At 33.1% G+C, this 21386-nt stretch overlaps 1 protein-coding gene across 1 annotated transcript in view; it reads right to left on the bottom strand.

Moving 5' to 3' along the window:
- LOC132952445 (zwei Ig domain protein zig-8-like) overlaps positions 1–21386 on the bottom strand; it is a 449513-nt gene that overhangs the window by 91843 nt on the left and 336284 nt on the right. The window lies entirely within an intron of this gene.

Here is a 21386-nt window from a genome sequence, read left to right as displayed (position 1 = left end):
ATTAGAAGAAATCATACTTACCAGCGTATACTGCAGTCACCACCTGTATACCATCGTATACATTTTCAATAACAACTATACTATCTGCTATACATCCCGAATCGGAAGGTACACAAATTGTTTCCACCGGAGCGCGTTTTGTTGATTCGCTTCTCCAATATTATCCCGGAAACGTACGATTGAATTCGGTGGGCGAGTTCGATACTACGAATATTCAATCCGCTGCTGGAATGTTTCTCGACACCACTACGAAATTCCATGACGAAATAACGAGGAAACCCTAACCCGGGTGCCGACTACTTACAACACTTTAGTTGTTACCGCGAATTCGCGCACGTTTGGATTTAATTATACTATTGTTATTAAAACGCGTGGACCAATAAACCCGCGATTGATTCGAGGGTTTAATATTATTTTACAACGATGCACGTCAGATCGGTGAACTTGACACGACGATACCGCGAAATCGGTCGTAGTTAGTTTCGGTTCACCTCAGTGCGCAATGCAAGATATATATTAATATATAGGTCACTGGGCGATGAACAAATACGCGTAATGTGATGGTCCGTGGTTTTGATCAGAGTCTTAAATATAATGTTCGTATCGACGATCACACTATGACGAGACCAGCTAGTATATTGAATAATATTCGTATCGATGATATTTTTATGAATTCGATCGCATCACGCTGATACTTTTATAAGGCGAGTATACGGCTACAATGATGATGATGATAATTATTGCGATACGACGTTTAATAATATAACGTTATTAGAAACGTTCGATCAGAGCCGGAAAATTAAGGGCTTGTGCGCACACAATTTTGGAAATTTAATACGCGTGTATTACACGGTTTCTAATCATCCCTCGTCCGCGGGTCACCGCCGGGCCACTGCACCACCATGGACGATACATCCTTAAACCGGAAAGGGCGCGTTAACTTTCCGTCACTTCCGTCCTTTAGTTCCCCAAAGCCGGGTAACGTCCATTCTGTTACTAGAGGCTCCGATAGACGACGACGGTGGAAGAGATATGATTTCCCACGAGGTATTAAAGTTGTTAATATATTCACGGGCAGTAGGTATACACAACACTACAGGTACAACTGCGATGGGTACCTCCTAAAAGGTTACCGGAACTTATCCACGGGGCGGTGGCGGAACGAGCAGAGGGGCGAGAGAGTGCGGGACAGAGCCAGACGCACAGGAGCCATAATATTATACACTATCGAAGACAAACGTAAATTCATTAGCTTATTTTGATGCACCGCTGCTGGCTATGAATGTATTTCGGGAACCCAAACAATAGTATGGTTGTACCCATCTGGACGCGTAGGTATCTGTGGATATTTTCACCGACGCTGTGAACAATAGTATAGTTCGGCGTCGAGTATAACTATTACGTTATTAAGTATTCGACACGCGAAATGTAGATGAACACGTAATGGAGTCAAATAAATAATTAATTTTACAATCAACCCAAATTCATAATTCACCGAGAATTGTAGTATTATAATATTAGTAACATTCGACGCATAAATTATTAAAATTGTATTGCAAAAAACGTATGACATATATTTGAGCGCTACAAATAGTACAGTTATTTGTGTAACAACTTAAATCTATATGATGATCGACTGAAAATATCAAAACTATTTACCGTCTGTCAGAGCACGACATATTTTTATAGCAGGATTAATATTACGACACCGAGATAAGTGTCTCAGTGGATAGCAATCGCTTATTTTTTACAAACTAATTTAAAAGTTCAAATTCGAAAGCAGTGAATTGAGATTATAATAAATAATAATAAACTATTTGATATAAGTTAAGACAAAAACGAGTTTAAACCAAATAAGTTGTTCAAAATATTGTATCAACATCAAAATAAATAAGTTGCGATGGCTTAAAGAAAATTCCGATCCATCGTAAGACATAACAATAATTGTCAATATTAGCACCAATAGTTGTATTTGGTCTGCCAGTCATAAGAGCTGCATTGTATTTAGCCAGTCAATCAAAGCTACAGAGAGTCGTTATATTGTATTCTACTGAACAATAATTAAAACAATATCGATCCGTATTACAATAAGACATATAACAATATTGTAGGTGTATTAAAGAGTTCTTAAAATTAAAATTAAAATTAAATCCAACTCTTATTTAATACTAAGTCTGGTTATTGTGAATGATTTTTATAAAGTTTATTTGCCAAGTAGTTTATTTTTAATTTTTTTTTTAAATACCAATTTTTTTTAGTTAATTAATTTTAATCATATTTTGTTTTATCAAAATATTATTTTTTGGAATTCTCAGGCATGAGTAAATCTTAAATCATTTACTACCCATATAATTTTCATATTTTTTTTTTTCATTCGATTCACTTGCATCAATTTTTGATTTTGGATTTTGGAGGTCTTTATCTGTTACATCTTGTATATATTATTGAAGTTAAGAGTACAACAATTAATATTTGAATACGCGGTTGATGGATTTAAGAATTATTTTAGTTATTTTTTCTACTTTTTTTTATAACACTTACTGTCTACAATTTCCATTTCCCCTGAGTTAAAGTAATACACGTTGCTCTCGCCGTTCAACTAAGATAACACCTGTTTTTGGCATCTAAACGAATACGTTATGCTCGTACAATACATCCTATTTATTGTACACCAAATACTTTGATTATGAACAACAAACATCTTAGACGAAACAACACTTAAATAGTTTAGACTTTAGAGTACACTGCAGAGTACTACATAATAATAATATTATAAAGTTTGCGATTCAATTAGAGTTTATACAGTCATAATTTTATAGTGATGTAGAAGTCGAAAACGACAAATTTCGGTCATTTAATTTTTACTAACATACAATATATTACGCAGTATCAGTAGTTTTCTATATCGTTCCATTGGCGATTATACATAGTTTTAAGTGCGTAGGCAGTTAAATATTATATTTAATTTACTCTAATATAAAAAATAAATACATAAAACATGCATAATTTTACTATACACGTAATACGTAGTAAATAATAAATATTTTCCCCGCCCCCGATATATTTTTGATGTGGACATTTACCCCACCCATTTTTTTTTAAAGTTTATTATTAAATAATAATATTTAATTTAATAATACAAGATTATTTATTATTTAATATGAAATTATTTTTTTAAAAAAATGTGAAATATATTATAAACATTTTTTTGTTTCATAAATATAATATATTATAAATCGATATATTTAATCCACTGAACTACTTAAAATTAAAAATTTTAAAAAAATAAGCATAAAATAAAATATAAATAATAATTAATAAAAATAGCTAAAAATTAAACATTTTGTAAAAAAAACATTTGATTACTAATTCTTTTGTTATTTCTAAACACATATTTTTAGCCTTTGTTCATATTTTTTTTTTTTTTTGTTAAGACTATACTAGTTTGAATATTTAGTTAATATTTAGTTCAGTCGATCAAAAATATATATCTATAATTTATTATATTTATGAAAATATTAGACAATATGCAAAATAATAATTTTATATTAAATAATAAAATACTATTATTAAAAAGTAAACTTTAAAAAAAAATGGGAGGGGGGGAAATGTCCACGATTTGTAATACGTATATTCCATTGAGTAATATTATTTTACTCTTTGATATATTATTTCAACAACAAAATATTGTGTCATTGTCACTGGGTTTATTCGATCCTCATATCGAGCACTTGCGTCAATATTAATCAGTGCAAAAAAATTGTTTAAAAGTGACGCAAAATGTCTGGCCGAATCGATTGTAAATTTAGAATCTATAAAATAACAACTTTAAAAAAAGGGGATTCGTTCAAACCATTCCGCAGATTTCTTTTAAACAAAATAATGAAAGTAATTAATAACAGTGACGTAGTTAGAATAATATTGATTTTTATTTTATACACGCGGTCTGGTGAAAATTCTAAATATGTATTTGTATTTCCACGACACATTGAAATACCATGACAAATATATTATGGCTTTTGTATCTCAAATCAAAGAAAATTCGTATTTTTTCATGTAGAAATTTAATTTTCAAGGGGGGTTTAAGGGCAGGCTTGACAAATCGAATGCAGACAACTTCACGTCATAATAATATTATGAAGAGTGCACATATGTGAGCGCATTGAACTTTTAATAATTATTACATCCTGTAGTAGGACGTCGTCGTGATTATGTTTTACCGATACACGACCGATTCAAGACAAACATATTATTATACAATAATATCGAATGCTTCGAGTGCGTTCGCGTGAACGTGTCGCGTACTTTCGCCAGAAACACGACAAGAAATAATTTATCATATTATAACGACCGTTGAAATATGGCGACGACGACGATAAAAGTGGGTACATATAATATAATTCATTATTTATTAGAACCTACTTTTAGTTTTTCCGAAACAATACGTTATGTACTTATAACAATAATATAACATAGCTACTCTCACACGGTGATCCATTAAGAATGTCCAAATTAACACAGTTATACTACCGTCCAACCCCATAAAACATTATTTATCGTACTCAGTGTGTGTGTCTGTGTGTGTTTGTTAGACGTAATTTTAAATTCCAATAATAGCTGTGTGCTAACATAAAGTTTATAGCATGTGCTGAGGATGAGAATGGATTAGGTGTTGCGAACAATAATAATCTAAACAACGGGCACATTGGGAATTATATAGGTTTATATTGGTATAATCGACCAAATACAAGCAGTCGTATTCACGGTGGAGGGGGGATGCCCCCATGACCTTTTTTTATATATGTATAATATTAGTGCGGGGGGGGGGGGATAATTAGCTTGTCTATGAGAAATAATGAGTATATTATATCCTCCAGCACAATGGAAATTCCGGTATACGCCACTGACTCAAAATTATATTTTTGACATGTATATAATGTCTTATGGCTGATGGTAATTTTATAATTTCGTGTGACACGGAGATCGTGTATTGAGATCATCGTATTGAGACTGGGAGCATAGAATATTATCTTTGTTTTTGTCGGACCGATTACAAGTTACAGTTGCCATGACAACCATACGATAACAAAGATGAAATTAATGTTATAAAGTTCCTAGATTGCTCCTAGCAACCGATGATTAATATAGTTAGGTTACCATAGCAACCTTTTTTTAGATTTTCAGCGACAAATTGAACGTATTAAATGTACAATACATATTATTATACATGTACCGATGCATACCTGATATGTAACCTAACCTGATTTTCAGCTGAAAAACTATCGACGGAAACCCGATCATGTCGAGACATAAGGAGTGTGAAAGGTGGGTACCGTTCAAAAGATAACCATTTAAAACGGAAGTAAAACTAATAATAAGTAGTCACAATACTAGTGATACTTTAAAATATTCGCTCTGCGCCTCTCGATCTTAATTTTCCGACTGAAATGCGCATTTGAAAAATGTTTTATAATATCGAAAATATGCGTTTTATCGTATGAACGATATTTTCAAAAATTTACAACATATCTCGTGAACACGGGCACCATAATTTTACTATAGTCGCGGAGGGTTTTCGAGCACTAGCTGGCAATAGTCACTTTGAAAACAATAACAACGTTATTGATCTTGTACGCGTAGTTTGGCGAAAACTCGTTGCACGGATGCAGCGAAACGTTAAATTTATTCGATGAATGATCTTGTTGGGGAAAATAATACTTAGGAAAACAAATCTGAGTTATCAATTACGAAAACAGTAGCAGCTTGTTAAACATTGTTTGGTCAGTAATAACATTACACTCACGGTTCTTCGATTGTATATTTTGCTCAACATCTGTGCTGCAGGAGTCCGAGTTTCAAGTGTGCTCGTAAAATTAAAAATAATTACATTTTGAAACCAATTGAAATATCAGCCACGATTCGACGGGAGGAATGAAATATAAAACAAATTTGATAACAACGGTGAATGTGGGTAGTGGAATTAATAAAATATCTGAAATAATATTTATTGTGGAAATTATCGATACCTAATTTATTTGTTACGTTTCGGATAAAATACTACCGTATTATTATTATTATTATTATTATAGGTAGGTGTTTGTTTTATTATACAACGCGACATTTACTGTTTTTGTTTTTTCATATTATTATCGAGTTACATTTTTATATTTTTTGTTATGATAACGATTTTGAATTTAAGCGTTGGAATATAATATTATTGTAGGCCTATATCGAACCTACATAATACAATCAAAATATAACTACAATTTTTTTTTTATAGTTCTTAATAAGCACGAGAACCATGGCCATTATAGCTGTTTGTAAGGGATGGGTAGGGGTTGGCTAGGAACACGTGTGTGCATGTGTGGCAACTAATTCAGCTAATTATTCAATTCAATTTTACGTACATACCAATTGTTTCAATCGAAAAAAAAAATAATAACATTTTTTTTATTGTTTCACCACATTGAATATAATTTATAATCGACGTATAATAATAATATTATGGAAAATCACTGATACTGGCGTGAAGTATACGAAAATGAAATCATAATATTTTCTTTTATCAACGGTCTCCCATTCGCCGTTGATAATTCCGTCGTTCGTACCTATGTCGACTGTCATTAGTCTGTATTGGTTCCTTCGGTGACCTATAGATAATAAACTGCTGCGATACATAAATCGTTACATAAAATAAACATAATATAATAATATTATATATCGTATACACGTGTGTAAACAATATTATAATATACCAGCCCACGAGGTCGTTACACAAATATTAAACGTTCATGCGGAAAACGTAATCAAAGGTATTTACTTGAATTTAAATTGAATGCCAATGAGTAATGACGATAATGCATTGCAAGGTCTCAGCACTATTTTATAGCATTTACGATTTATCGATGCAATTTATGGCGTGGTTCGTTTCGACTTCGATGCTATTTTTTTTTTTTAATTTCACACGTCGTATCCAGAATTTCGTAGCGAGAAACATCACGGCAATATTGGCACACAATAAATAACTCAATTTAATAACATTCAATTAATTTTTGAATTACTCAAGTTCAAAACCAGTTTACCTAATTACCTACAGCCAAAATTTCTAGGCACAACAACAACCTGATTTCATATTGAAAATTAGAAGTTTGTACGCCACAGAACAAAATATATCTGGAATTTGAAAACATGGTATTTAGGTATACATAAAAGTTCTAAAAATCAGAATTCAAATAAATGTACTATTAAAGTGAACAATGGGGGTGAGTACGCTTAGAAAATCATCATGTATATTGCAGAATATATACCAATATTAATATGATGATAATTTTCTCAATCGTTGGAAATCAATCTCAAAGGCTGCAAACGGCGCGCGGGAGAACGTCATTTAATTTTACGGACCCAATTCGTCAAACTGTAACTACAATTTCTTCGAATCGTCGGTTCACAAAATATAATTTTAGACAGGTAAGATTAAAACCAGATCAAACGACTAGACCTTCTTCGTCGTTGTAGTCTTTGGATGTCTAATGAATATGTTGTAGCGAACGCGAAACTGGACAACGTAGTCGCAGTTGTTTTATATAAGAGGTTTCGTGAACGAGTTTACTTTCTCAGTACAATAAACTATTCGCCTCTCGTGAATCCCCTAATTCAATATAAGTTTTTTATAGGGGGGGGGGGGGGAATATTAAACATTTATGCTAATCATACACAAAAATAAATACACTCCAAGTACTGCAGCTTACCCCACAACAGGTGTACTACAACGCGTATTGTTATCGTTGAATATTTTACAGCGCGCCACTCTGAGGTAATAATTTATAGCTAGTACGTGTGTCGTTTGTCTTTTGAATAAAATAGGTAGGTATGGGTAATACATTTATACGGACGAAAGTGCAATAAGAAAACCGGTGATTTGGTGTGTAGGTGGGTATAGCATAATAAAATATAATATCGGGGCGGCCGACCGCTTACTATCGCGATTTTAAAAACGTGGTAAATATAATATATTTTATATTATGCAATCACAGTAGTCGCATCAAGTACGTTACAATAACTGAATAACGTTACTATTAAGAAACCTCGTTACTTTTTTTTTTGTGGAATTAAAACACAAGTCTTATCGCCTATCAGTTATGAAATATTATTTATACATAGAACGTCCTTAAAACTCGAAACCCAAAGTTAGTCCATAGTACGGAAAAAAAAATATATAATAATAACATAATTTTCTCATGGCTTGAATGAACATAATTTTCCTGGACACTGCGGAGTACAGAACAACTATAAATGGTAATGAAAGAACGGATGCACTTGCCAAGGAAGAGCAAACAATACACATCAACGACACCTCTGGCATATGAACTCAGACAAAGATTTAAAAACAATTATCTACACCCTATTTAAAAATAAATGGCATAATTAATTGTTAAAAACGAACACTAATTAAATAAATATAATAACAGAAGAAATAGAATTTTCCAATGTCTCTCAAACGAAGAGACAAATATGTATTAAATTGCTTAAGAATAGGTTATATACACACGTGACCATATTATTAAAAAAGAGCCACCAAGAAGTAAGAACGTGCCAAACATAAGGATAACCGACTTCAATCCAACACATTATCACAGAATGTAGAGATACACAAGAGGCCCGACAAAAATTCGACAAACCCGTGATCCTTCACGACGCACTGGGCACCGACGAATATACCATTAAAAAAATTTTATTATTTATGAAAGATATTAAATTGTACAATTTAGTTTAAAGTATTTTAAGTATCTATATGTAGTACAAGCCAATAATGGTTCTGTTATCGAGGTTTCAACTTAAATAAAAAAAAAAATAAAAATGTGTATTATACTAAATTATTGATAGGAATAGGTACTATTTAAAAATAAAAGATATTGGGTATTGTTTAGTGACAATCTATTACATTATTGTTGTTGACCGAGTATCTGTTGTACAAAGTGAACGAATAATATTTGTCGGGGACCATTTTTTGTTATCAAGACAGGACAGGTTTTTTCGGTGTTTTCAGTGTTTTGAAATTTTTGGTTTGAACCAATGAAACGAACGTGTAACGAGTAGCGACCATATTTTTATTATGTGCTCGTTACAACAATGTATTCATTGCTTTGTAACGACACGTCACTATATAGTTGGCACCGGGCGATTCCGTTATATGGAGGTTCTACTGATTGCAGTACATTATAGCAGGTAGGCAGTGAAATTATCATACGGTACCCTGCGTAGTCAATCGATTTTCCACGCGTTTATACGCACCACAAAATGTATTACAATAATATACAATAAAAAAAAAATGTAAAATATAACAATAATATAATATAAGTTTACGTTGCAATGTTACACGCGCATACTCCTATGAATATTATTAAGTCGTCGAGTTTTATTTCTCGTAGGCTGCGGGCGATGAGCGTCCTCCGATGAGCGTTTTTCGAATAAACAAAAACAAACCACAATTATACTACGTCATTGTCTCGCCACCATCATCGTATCACACGGTCGTATTATTCATAACAATATATACAATGAAACCAAAAATGTAACGCGTAGATGTTATTGTTATTATCATTATTTCTCTGAAAATACCAGCTCTTGATCCCGGGACAAGATATACAGCCTGACAAATTAAAAAAATATATATATTATAACGCGCGACGATAATAAAAAAAAAATTGCGTGCTTGCATGAAACGCACGTGATGCACGACAATATAGGCTGAGGTCTTTATGAATGGTAAGTATGAAATTGTGATGTTTACTGCGAGAAATTTACGATGGTCGCATCTTGTACTATAATATATTATTATAACATTAGGTATAATAATATTTTAAATGAAGATATTATTATGATAATAATATAAGGACAAGAATATTATACTACGTCATCGTAATAATATTATTATGCGTTTACGTCCTTATTCTTTCGTTTACGATACATCCGCGATTATCCAATAACAAATTTTACTGTTAGGTACATTAATAAAGCATGGCCATGAATGGTAATCGATAAAATATAATATAATATTCAACTGCTTGTATTTTTTATCCGAAATTTCAAAAATATATTCAAAATGCGGACGTATAAAATTGTGCTGTTTATTGCAAAAAATGTACGATGGTCGCCTACGATACATAGAACATTATAATATTTTAAATGAAGATATTATAAGAATATAACATTAATAATATTATATTAAAAGCCACGTCATTGTTGTAATATATTATTATGATTATTATACGTTTATGTCCTTATTCTTTTGTTTACGATACATCAGATTACCTATCCAATAATGAACTTTACCGAAACATTACTACATCATGGCCAATCGTGTTCTATTCATGTATCATATTTTTTATAAAACTTAAAATATTTCTTGTATTTTGTAAGCCATGTTAATTATATTAACATTAATATTAATATTGATATGTTATATTTGTATAAAACAACTTGCTATTTTTTGTATTTTTTATCAAAAATTTAAATAATATCAAATGTGGACATTTAAAATTGTGTTGTTTACTGCAAGCAATTTGTGATCGTTAGGTACGATACATAATATAACATTATAATATTTTAAATTAACATGTTATGGTAATATAACAGTTTATAATAATATTATATTAAATGCGTTTAAGTAGGTTAGGCGTACTCATAGATTTTTTGTTTACGATGGATCCGATTATTTAATAACAAATTTCACTATTACATAATACACTTTATCATGGTCGTTGGTCAATGATAACCAATGGATAAAATATTATGTTTTTTATAAAACAACTTTTTCGGGTTTTTTTTTTTCAGAAATCGTTCGGCAGGGAACTCAAAATCAAACGCCACGGTTTGCCATATTATACCGAAAGAAACTTTTTAATCGTATTCAAAAAACCGTTTTAATTGCGTACATATACCTATCTGAATATCATTGGCTATAATAATATCATAATATTCGTTGAATCTGAATAAAAATAAAAACAAACACACAGCGCAAACATTTTGTTTATAAAGTCCTTTTCTGTATCGAATTGATAGTTTTTGGGAGTTTTATGAGGTCCACTAAACATTTCGTTCGAAACTTATCTGATACATTTTGCTCCAATATAATATATCACGTCATGCTGAAAGCCGTCGTTTAATATCAGTGAGCACATGACATTATTATACATATAAAGCATTCGTCTGAAGTGTATCGATTAATATATTATTTTGTACACATTATGTTTATTATAATGTCGGACGCGAATGTACAAGGCAGTAATTATTGTACACACACACACATAATATGGGTAACGAAACAATACAGTATCGCAACATTTAAATATTGTTTATCGTCCTGTTTTTTATATTTTTTATTTTTCAGAGTGCGTTCGATTGCTCGAACGGGGTAGGTGGCATGCAAGTGGAAGAAAAAAACAAAACGAAATATACGACCGAGGGACCATCGCATACACACAATATGGCGAAACGTTTTGTTCGACTCGATTAAAACGTTTCGGTTAACCGGATCCATTGTTCTCGGTCTAGGGTAGACGGCAGTGGATGCAGATGGATACAGAATCACGCACGATATTGTATAAAGTTTACAGGGTGATTCAACAAGCTTACTCACTTCACCCCCCACCACTACATACAGAATAAAGTGATTATTTAAAATCTGATTTTTTAAATTTTTGAAGATAATATTATTTTTAAATTCTTGAGAAAAGTTTGTACTGCTTAAAAAGTGCCCTGTAGAGATCCAATAACTTATGTTTTTCAAATAAGAACCACCCCCCTCCCCTAACCAAGTTTTGATTGTAAATTATTTAGTGGATATTTTTACTGAACATATTCTCGTATATCAAAATCAAAATTTAAACAAGCAGTTTTTGAGTTAGGCACTTAACTTTGTGTACTAATGGCAATAGGTCCACGATTTATATATTGGGGCTTACTGAAATTTTAGCAATTGATAATATTAAATTAATCTATCAATGTTTATAATTTGTAAGCTGATGGTCTAAATATAATAAATACTAGATCCTATACCTATCATATAATATAAGTATATCAAAAATATATTATATTTTTTTGTAAAACGATTTTTAAGAACTATTTTATTTTTAAAATAGACATTTAAGTAACTGAGAAACTACTTGTTCAAATGAGGTACGTATATTCAAAAAAAAATTATCCGCTTAATAATTACAAAAAGAAGGTTTCCAGATTTTATAAAATGAAAATTTTGTATCACTACTGGACGCTCTTTAAGTAGAAAAAACTCTCTACAATTCTAAAATATGGTCGTTAAGTGTACTTAGAAATCCAAAAAACAAGATTAGAATGATATATTAATTATTAAAGGAAGAAATGGAGGTGAGCACGCTCGGTGAATCACTCCGTATACATTCATACGCACACAGCAAATAACTCGCGGGACGGTGAAATGTGATCGATACATATTATTTTCTCCACTGGCGGCGACCCAACAGGCCTAGGTGCGATTATTCTTTCCTTAGCGTGCCTTTACAAATAACAAAAACGTCGTGTCTCGACGATCGACGGACATACGACCGATTGCTGTAATGTTATGACGTTTCACGAAAATATTTCGCCGTCCGTAACGATCATATAATTCTCCCATCTGCCGTTCCGATCATCCTCCTTTCTGTCATCTCTATCATCCTCCCTTCTGTTGTCTCTATCGCCCTCCCTTCTGTCGTCTCTATCGTCCTTTCTCCTACCGTTCCGATCGTGTCGATCGCCCTATCGTCCGTCGTCGCGATGACCACAGCTGGTGGCGTCGAGAGTTTCGCACTCTACACTCGCGTTCGTCCCGCGCGCGTTTGCCCGTCACATGCCGCGCTCGCAAGTAATAAGCCACGGCCGTCCCCTCTCCCGCGAACCGTTCGCCACTGATCGTTAAATCCTTTCAGAATGAAATCTGCGTGAGTAATGTGCGCCGGCGAGAAGATCGCCTAACAAGTGTTAGGTCATTAATAAAACGGCGGCTGAGACTCCCCGTCTTGTATAGCGTTTGCCCGCCCGCCGGCAACTACACTTGCACCTCCCGCACATTTTGGATTAATGGCGCCGTGTCTTCTTACTGGAGTTTAAAACCCCCCGGTGATTAACGTTCCGGAAGCTCCAGTCGGTGGGGTGTGGGGTACGATGTGGGTCGGCCTGATCAAGACTACAAGTTTTAAGCCACCGCCATCGCTATCGCTGCGGCGAACAGAGGTGAGTGTATATTATTATCTCCTCTCCGAGATGCGAACTCATGCCGCCCACGCGGTCTCTCTGCCAGTGCAGCACTCGTTTAATCTTCGTGTCAAAACGTTATTATTGTTATGATGCGATGATGACGATTTCAGGTCGTACTGCAGGGGTGGACTTGGTCGTAACAAACTTTTCAGCAAAGGATCAAATAAAAAACGATTTCCAGGGACTCTTAACCTTTTTCTTTTTACAGAAATTATCAATCGTATCGTATTAAACACGATTCGATGCGTAAACCGATTCGAGGAATACTATCGTCGCGTGTTTCGTGTGCTATTTCAAAGTCGGTTTATTTATCAGTGGCGATTAAACGAAATCGAAAAAGAGTCAGACTATTTTTCCATAGAATGTAAAGTGATTCAATAGAATTTCAAAGTGTGGATATAAACAAAACGACTGTTTGTACGTATGGATAACGTGATGGAATAAACTATAATCAATGTAATATAATATCATTATACAGAGGTAACGAGAATATTAGACACTAATATTATATTATTAATTAATTTTTTTATATTTTCGTACGGCAACCGAACAAAACAATGTATCGAACAACCATTACTGCTCGATGTTAGCGGTCTCCAACCATAGGCGAATTGTTGACGGGGTGGGGGAGGTCAAGAGGACTGTATAGAGCAACTACTACGCAGACTCGAAGTCGTTACCGCCCAAAATCCGAAACGTATTTTTTTTAATTCGTACATATCAGCTTTGGGTATCAGACGTCACGTATTACTATACCACTACCCTAGTTACGCATTACAGTAGGACGTAGGTATATAAAATTGATCGTCAAAACGGATGTTTTAAATGAATCGCGTGAGCCGCGTTGTTGTTTCGCGTACCACTGCGGGCAGCATGTACACCGCTAATTCCAATTTCAATATATTTTTTTATAAATTATTATCGTGACTGTCATTCGAATAGCTTTTCAATTACACTGTGCGGATTAATAGCCGTAACCGGATTACTCGTATACACAGCTCTTGCAGGGTATTTTACCCTTTTTTTTACGGATATTTTCAACGAAACATAAAAAAAAAAAAAAACGATGACGTCAACGACGGGTGATAGACCGAGCGAGGTGGAATTGTTTTTTTTTTCCCGTTTATATTTATATTTATCTCCTCCTCTTATGGTTGACTTAATTTTTGTTCTTTGTCTTAGCCGTTGTGTTTTTAAGCGTTTTTTGGTGGTCGTTTTTATTTCACGTTTTTCGTTGGCATGTTCATAAATATTAAAATAGTAATTTCGAGATTGGTGCTGGACAAATTCTTGAATTTTAAATTTTAACAGATCGAAACGAAACGCGGTTTGCTTGCTTGTAATTGTTGTAGAATCAAACAAAAACAAAATGAAAATGTTTATTTATATTACAATATTATGCGTTTTCAGTTTTACCGTATTAATTATTCAACGTGGTAGTCGGAAAGAGTTTCTTTTCGGATGAAAACGTATAATTATTAATAAAACGCAAAATATAGATTTTATACAAAGTCGACTGCAGTTAGGTCATATTTTTTCAGACGTATTTCATAGGTAGAACGACTGTCGAATAAAAAATATAATCTATATATCTACGTAAACGCCTCACGATAAGTACTTGACATCACAATGAACATCGGAACGATTTAAAATAACACAGAATTGTGTCCCTGAAATTCCTGCGAGGCTTTACATCCTAAACCCACGTCGTGTGGTGGATATAAGTGATCTGAAGCCTTCGATTCGTGCAAGGACTGGAAATAACGGTGTGGATTGAAAAAGTTTTAATATAGTTGATTTTAATGTCATATTGATAACATTAGACTGTACGTTGTTATATTAACAAATAAATGAATAATAATAATAACTATGCACGTAGTATTTTTTTTATTATTATTATTATTATTATTACGATGAAATAATATGAATAACGTTTGATGATTTTATACGCTCCAATACGTGTTGGTATTTCGTTTAAAATCGTGTTAAGGTGATGATGCAGTTGATTATCGTCACGTGATATCATCGATGACAGTATATTAATTGTTCTAGACATATTTTGAATTTAATTTTGCGGTATCAACGTGTGCGGCATCAGTTGGAAAAATATGCTCACCTATACTGTTGGGAAAACACCACATGGAATACACATTGCATAGATTGATTTTTTTCATTCATTAGGGAACTGTGCAGTGTTTGTGCATGATCGATACGTACGACTGTGGTTATTACCATTTCGAGTTTCCTAGGAACTTCCTTCGTAAGTGTCCAATGTGTGACGACTTGATTTGTTTCATTTAGTTTTGCGAGTTGAGAGTTCCGGCTAACTAACTTGCCAGTCGCAGTGAGAGTTGCCAACCGTGCTATATTTGTTTAATTTGTCATACGTCTAAACACACTTTAAACTGTGTGTAGAACTATACTGCATTTCAATGCATAACCTTCATAGGTTGGTATAAAAAATACATATTTATATTTCAACGTTCTTAATATTTAATTTTTAATTTTATTGAATATTATGTTTTTATTGTTTTTATAAAACTGACTGTTGTATTCATATTTTAAGACACTTGGAGTTGTTTTGAGTTTTTTTAAATGTAAAGAAATTCTATGCAGCTATGACGTATCATAATAAAAGATTCAATTGATTGCGATGAATTGTCCGAATGAGTAATTGGTATGATAGAATTTAGACTAACAGATTTTTTTGATTTTATTCCATGGAGCATACTAAATTAAGATTTAATTAAGGAAGCAAAAACCAAATATTAATGGAATATGTTACTGGTAATTTGCATTATTTATCATTTTAATATTGTCCAGTGCCTAAAATTAATATTTTAATAATTCATTATACATTCACGCGATGTCTTCTTGACTAAAAGTTGAATTCCCTTAGCCCAAAACTCAAATGTACAAATTATAATTTAATATAGGTCACGTAATTAAAACATAAAAGATTATTCGTTATTAGTCGCATATATATTTCATTAGTCAAAGTAATATCGTCCTTCCACGAAATCGTCTATCGCCCCGTGTTTTCGCGGTACGTACCCACTCCGACTCTATACATTGTACAATTCAACAGTTGGCAACCCTGTGATGACCGCGAGTTTCGGTTTTAAAATTCGTTATTGTCATTAAATATCGTGTCACTTTCAGAGAAAATCGCGGTAGATATGATTTTAAATTTGGAACGTTAATATTCTGGCGAAAGTATCGAGTTTTTCAATGCTTTTGATAGATCTGCTTTTTCCATTTCCCTCGATGCCTATTACAGATATTATATCGTCATGACGTTTGATAAAATATCGTTGTCCCACGACATCAGCTATCGTCCTGAGCTTCCGTCGTGCCGAACCATCGAGTAACAAAGTTTTCGGACGGGCACCGCCACCGCCGCGACGGGATACCCCAGCTGTTAGTATAGGTACCTAACTATAAATTAATATTATTGCGAAAACAGATTTACACTAGCGACTTGATCGTTCGTCTCGATGACGAGCGTGCGGTGAGCACTACAATAATATATACAACTACATGTAATAATGATGATGATAATAATAATAATAATGATAATAATATGACATCGTCGTTATGTTCGTTGACTATCGGCAGCCCTCTCGCGGACGGGGCGCGGCGGGGCGTTGCGATAGTGATAATAATATTATAATGATAATAATCCATCAATTCTCTCAAACTCCCTCGTTACGGATAACTCTATATTATATTATGTGTATATACTATATAACCCAAATGCCGAGTCCTCCAATTACCAGTGTATACGCGGTAACCGCACTCGCACACGCACTCGTCCATAATATCTGACTATAGGATATTATTATTATTATATGTATATGTGCGTATAATATTATACACTCGGTTAACGCGCCGCGCACCGAAAGCCAGTTTAAGTTAATGTACAACATTGTTTAAGCGTAATGTGCTTGTATATAATATGTGGGTGCGTTGGTGTGCGGGTGTGTGTGTGGAACAATCCTCTTCAGGACTAACTTTGGTCATTGCCCTCCTCGTCACCGGGATATCCGGTATGATATTATTCGTCTCTATGTATTATGTTATAATCTCGCGAGAACGCAGAAGTTTAACACACCGCCCTCGTCGCCCGACCCGGAGCGGTCGAATTCGCTGTGCGCATTGAAACGTGCATTATATTGTAATATAGTATAATATATACTTACATGACATAATTATTATTGTTTTATGCAATAAGATATCACAATCGTCGTACGACGACCTCTGCCGAAAACCCGAGTCGCCGATTAGCGACCGGCTATCCACAGCGGGTTGGCCGACGCGTTTACCGTCCGAACGATATATTGCGCGATGATATTATACAGTCACATTTCGTTGTCGTAACTGAACGATAAAAATACAACTATAATAGTGCGATGTATCGGTAAAAAAAACTGACGTTGGTATACGACTCTTTTCCGCGCGGGTCACAAAACCCTATCACTAGAACATAGACATAAATTAACTGATCGTAGAAAGAGATGTTCTTATACCGACATTGTTTGAAAGGGATAGCTTACGACTTAAGACGGTCATAAAAGAACAAATCGCATATCATGGAATAAAAAATATTGTAATACTTCATTACCACAGACCTGCTTATACTAATGGACGGAGCATGGGCTAAGTTTCACTAGCTGTTTCTGAATTAATAATATATTAATTTATTGAATATATGATTTATTATTTATTAATTATTACGGTGATAATGTTTTTTTTTTTAAATGCGTATTTTAATTTTGTGTTATAATAATATATTGTATAAATATGCGAATAAACACATTTTATGTTTTCAGAAATGACAACACTGCTATGACGAGGCCGTGACCGCTCCACCCAACTCCGCCAACCTGAAATGCTCCGTCTATGTGTATTTGGTCTATGATTATGACATTGTTTTTAAAAATGTTTCCAACTCTAAATTTTTTTGAACTTATTTTTTTTCTGTTATAATTTCCTTAAACTATACTCCATCTCTTTCACATACATGTGTAATATCTTTGATCTCTTTCTAAGTAGGTTTTGGTAAGTAAGCGGTAAGTTGAGTGGATAACAGCAATATTTATATTTAGTGTTGTGGTGGTATTTTATTTCATTATTTGTGACATTCCAGCCATATTTCGAAAAACGTCAGTATTGCACTTTCAAATAGGCATTTTTTACTGCCTCATCGTCTCAAAATAATTCAGTCTTGCATTCACGTAAAACATTGTAAAAGGCGATAAGTCTCACTTTTTGGGTTTCAAAATATTCAATGAAGTCAAAATGTAAAGTATGTTTGAAAGAATATCAGTTTTTAATTTCAAATGCATCGGCAAAGACATTTTAAAAATATTATCTTAGTTTTAAATTTCAAACAGCTTTTTCTCAAAATCATAATTTTTGAGTTGTGATAGTCTTGTTATAGGGGTGCAAAATTTTTACGAGTACGAGTATTATAGTTTTTGAAAAGCAGTGAAACCGACCGATTTCAACAAAATATGTTTTCTATTCCATAAGAACGCTCACTAATGCTTGTATGCATTATAAATGTATGTGTCACATAAGACATGTTAAACTATGTCTTATGTGACACACAAATTTACTATATATATACGGACATAAATGTTATAAGTTTGAAAATAATACATTAGTAAACGTGTATAGTGGCCAGGTTAGAATCTAGGACTCTGCTCAGCGTTCTCCATTTAGTGTTAGTTTCAACCTTAACCGATTTGCTTTTCAGTACGAGTAGGGTAGAAGAGATGATGATAATTAGCATGTTATGTAACCTATTACCTACTAATATAATATCAAAAATTGTTTTTCAATCGTTTCTTTATTGGTTAATAATATCGAACTTTGAAAATCAGCCGTTTTAGTTCCTCGCCTAGTATTTAACAAGGTAAATTTTTGGATATTTTATCAAAGTACCTATCGGAAAAATCAAACATTGCAATTATTGCACGGAGCACTTTTACAAGTGACCAATTATCATTCGAATCGTCCGAATATACTAAAAAACGTGCTTTGATATTTTCACACGCATAAATGTATAATATTATAATGCCTACCTATCTATAACGTACACATTATTATGCGTTACCATACACCGTGGGGGTGTACTCGTCTGTCCCGGAAGAGACGCGATCGTTCGGATAAATCACCAGCGAAGTGAAACATGACGAAGGTACCTATATTATAATTACAACAGTGGTCGTGGTAGCCGGTAGGTATAATATGTTATGCGGTTACAAAGCGTGGACGGTAATAACACGCGCTGCAGTTCTGAAAATTCGATCGCATTTATGCCCGCGATACGTGACTTTTTGTCACCATCGGACAACAAATCGTGATTGTTTTAGTACCCATTCGTTTTCCGGTTATATTATTATATGTTATATTATTCCCTCTAAAAGCGCAAAACACGGCGTGCTCGCATCGACCATTTTAATTAAATTCGACCGTCCCGTACCGATAATCCGATGGGGGTCCGGGTGAAAAGCATTGATCTTAGTGTATAGGTATGCACACTACATCCGCGAATCAACGTGGAAATTCTCTTTGGTCCACCCGGATAATTACATCAAATCCGAATTTTATTGATGTTTGGTTTATTCCGATAAACCTGCAGCTATAATTATAGTGCTTACATTTTTAAAGGGTCGAGTCGAGTGTAATTACGTCGTAATAAGCGACGTTTGAAAATAGTAACCGTTTGATCTACAATAATATAGCAATAATATAGCAATAATATATTATTATTATGGTTCGGGTACATGGTTGGTCGACTTGTCCTCTCCGTTAATATGATTAATTAGAATTTTTTTTTTCTATTCCAAACTATTCAATAGTAGGTACATATAATTATTGTTATACCATTCTGGTTCTATAGTTCGTTTGATGTCGTATTTTATTTTTACAATAACAAATGATTTGTATATGATACTGTGTATAACAATATAATAGGTATTGTAAGTGGTCGTTATTTCTGATTGTTTATTTACCCTCATCATATTATTATTTCGTTTGCGCTATCACATATTATTATAATAATATGATTAAATTAAAAAATTATGCGCTCTCACAGAAAAAATCTAATGAATGTTTTGTATTAATAGTATTTATAATAATATGACATAGTGAAAAAAATAAATGAACGAGAAGATAATAATTTATATGACTACCTAACTAGCGAGTAAGTGATTTACTAGTGCGACGATTCACAGTATTTAATTCATTAATATTTAACAAATAATGAATCCTATTCTTTTTATTTTTTTTTATTATTATTATTTTAATTAACTTAAACATTTCGGAGATACGTGCGCTCGATATACGTATGTTATATAAAGTTTTGATGTATAACTTTCGTTTCGGATAGCGACAAAGTACGATATCTTTCATAAAGTTTTTGGACGCAGAGTTCCATAATTTACCACCAGCTTAAAACCTATGAAATGTTTACGACTTTGGCTCAAGTATTGCGTTTTTACGTTACCTATAAATAAACGTACAAATGAACTTAACATTATGAAAACTCCGAATTTCCCAGAAAATATTTGAAAAAACTCAAATTTAAAATAGAATAGCGTATCGTTAGGTTTTTTATCCATAAGTACCCTACGTCGTTGAAAAAATAAATTATGACGATAACAACCGTTAATTGTATTCGTATTTCGTTTTAGATGCTATAATTATATATTTATAATATATTATTCATTCAAAAAAATTACGTTCGTATTCATATAACAATATGTATATACAAATATATTGTATAGGTATCTTTCTACAATGTTTTACGTATCGTATTTTTAAGTGACGGTTTTTGTCACCACTACAACAGCCACAACGATTTGGTTGGACATTAAACTCGCATAAGTAGATATGCGGTGAAAATCGTGTATAGTATTATAATAATTGTAATTATTACAACACAACGCTCAGTTATGAATATTATTGTTATTATTGTTTTACATTCGTCGGGTTAACGCGGATAATGAAATGTAGAAATATAGATGATAATATTATTATTAAAAATACGTGTTTGTAAGGTAACCACGACTCACGACCGTTATTGTACCTACTTTTCGGGCTGG

Source organism: Metopolophium dirhodum, chromosome 9, assembly GCF_019925205.1.
Source record: "Metopolophium dirhodum isolate CAU chromosome 9, ASM1992520v1, whole genome shotgun sequence".
Taxonomy (NCBI): Eukaryota; Metazoa; Arthropoda; class Insecta; order Hemiptera; family Aphididae; genus Metopolophium; species Metopolophium dirhodum.
The sequence above is the reverse complement of the archived record's forward strand: the minus strand, read 5'-3'. Positions and strand labels throughout refer to the sequence as shown.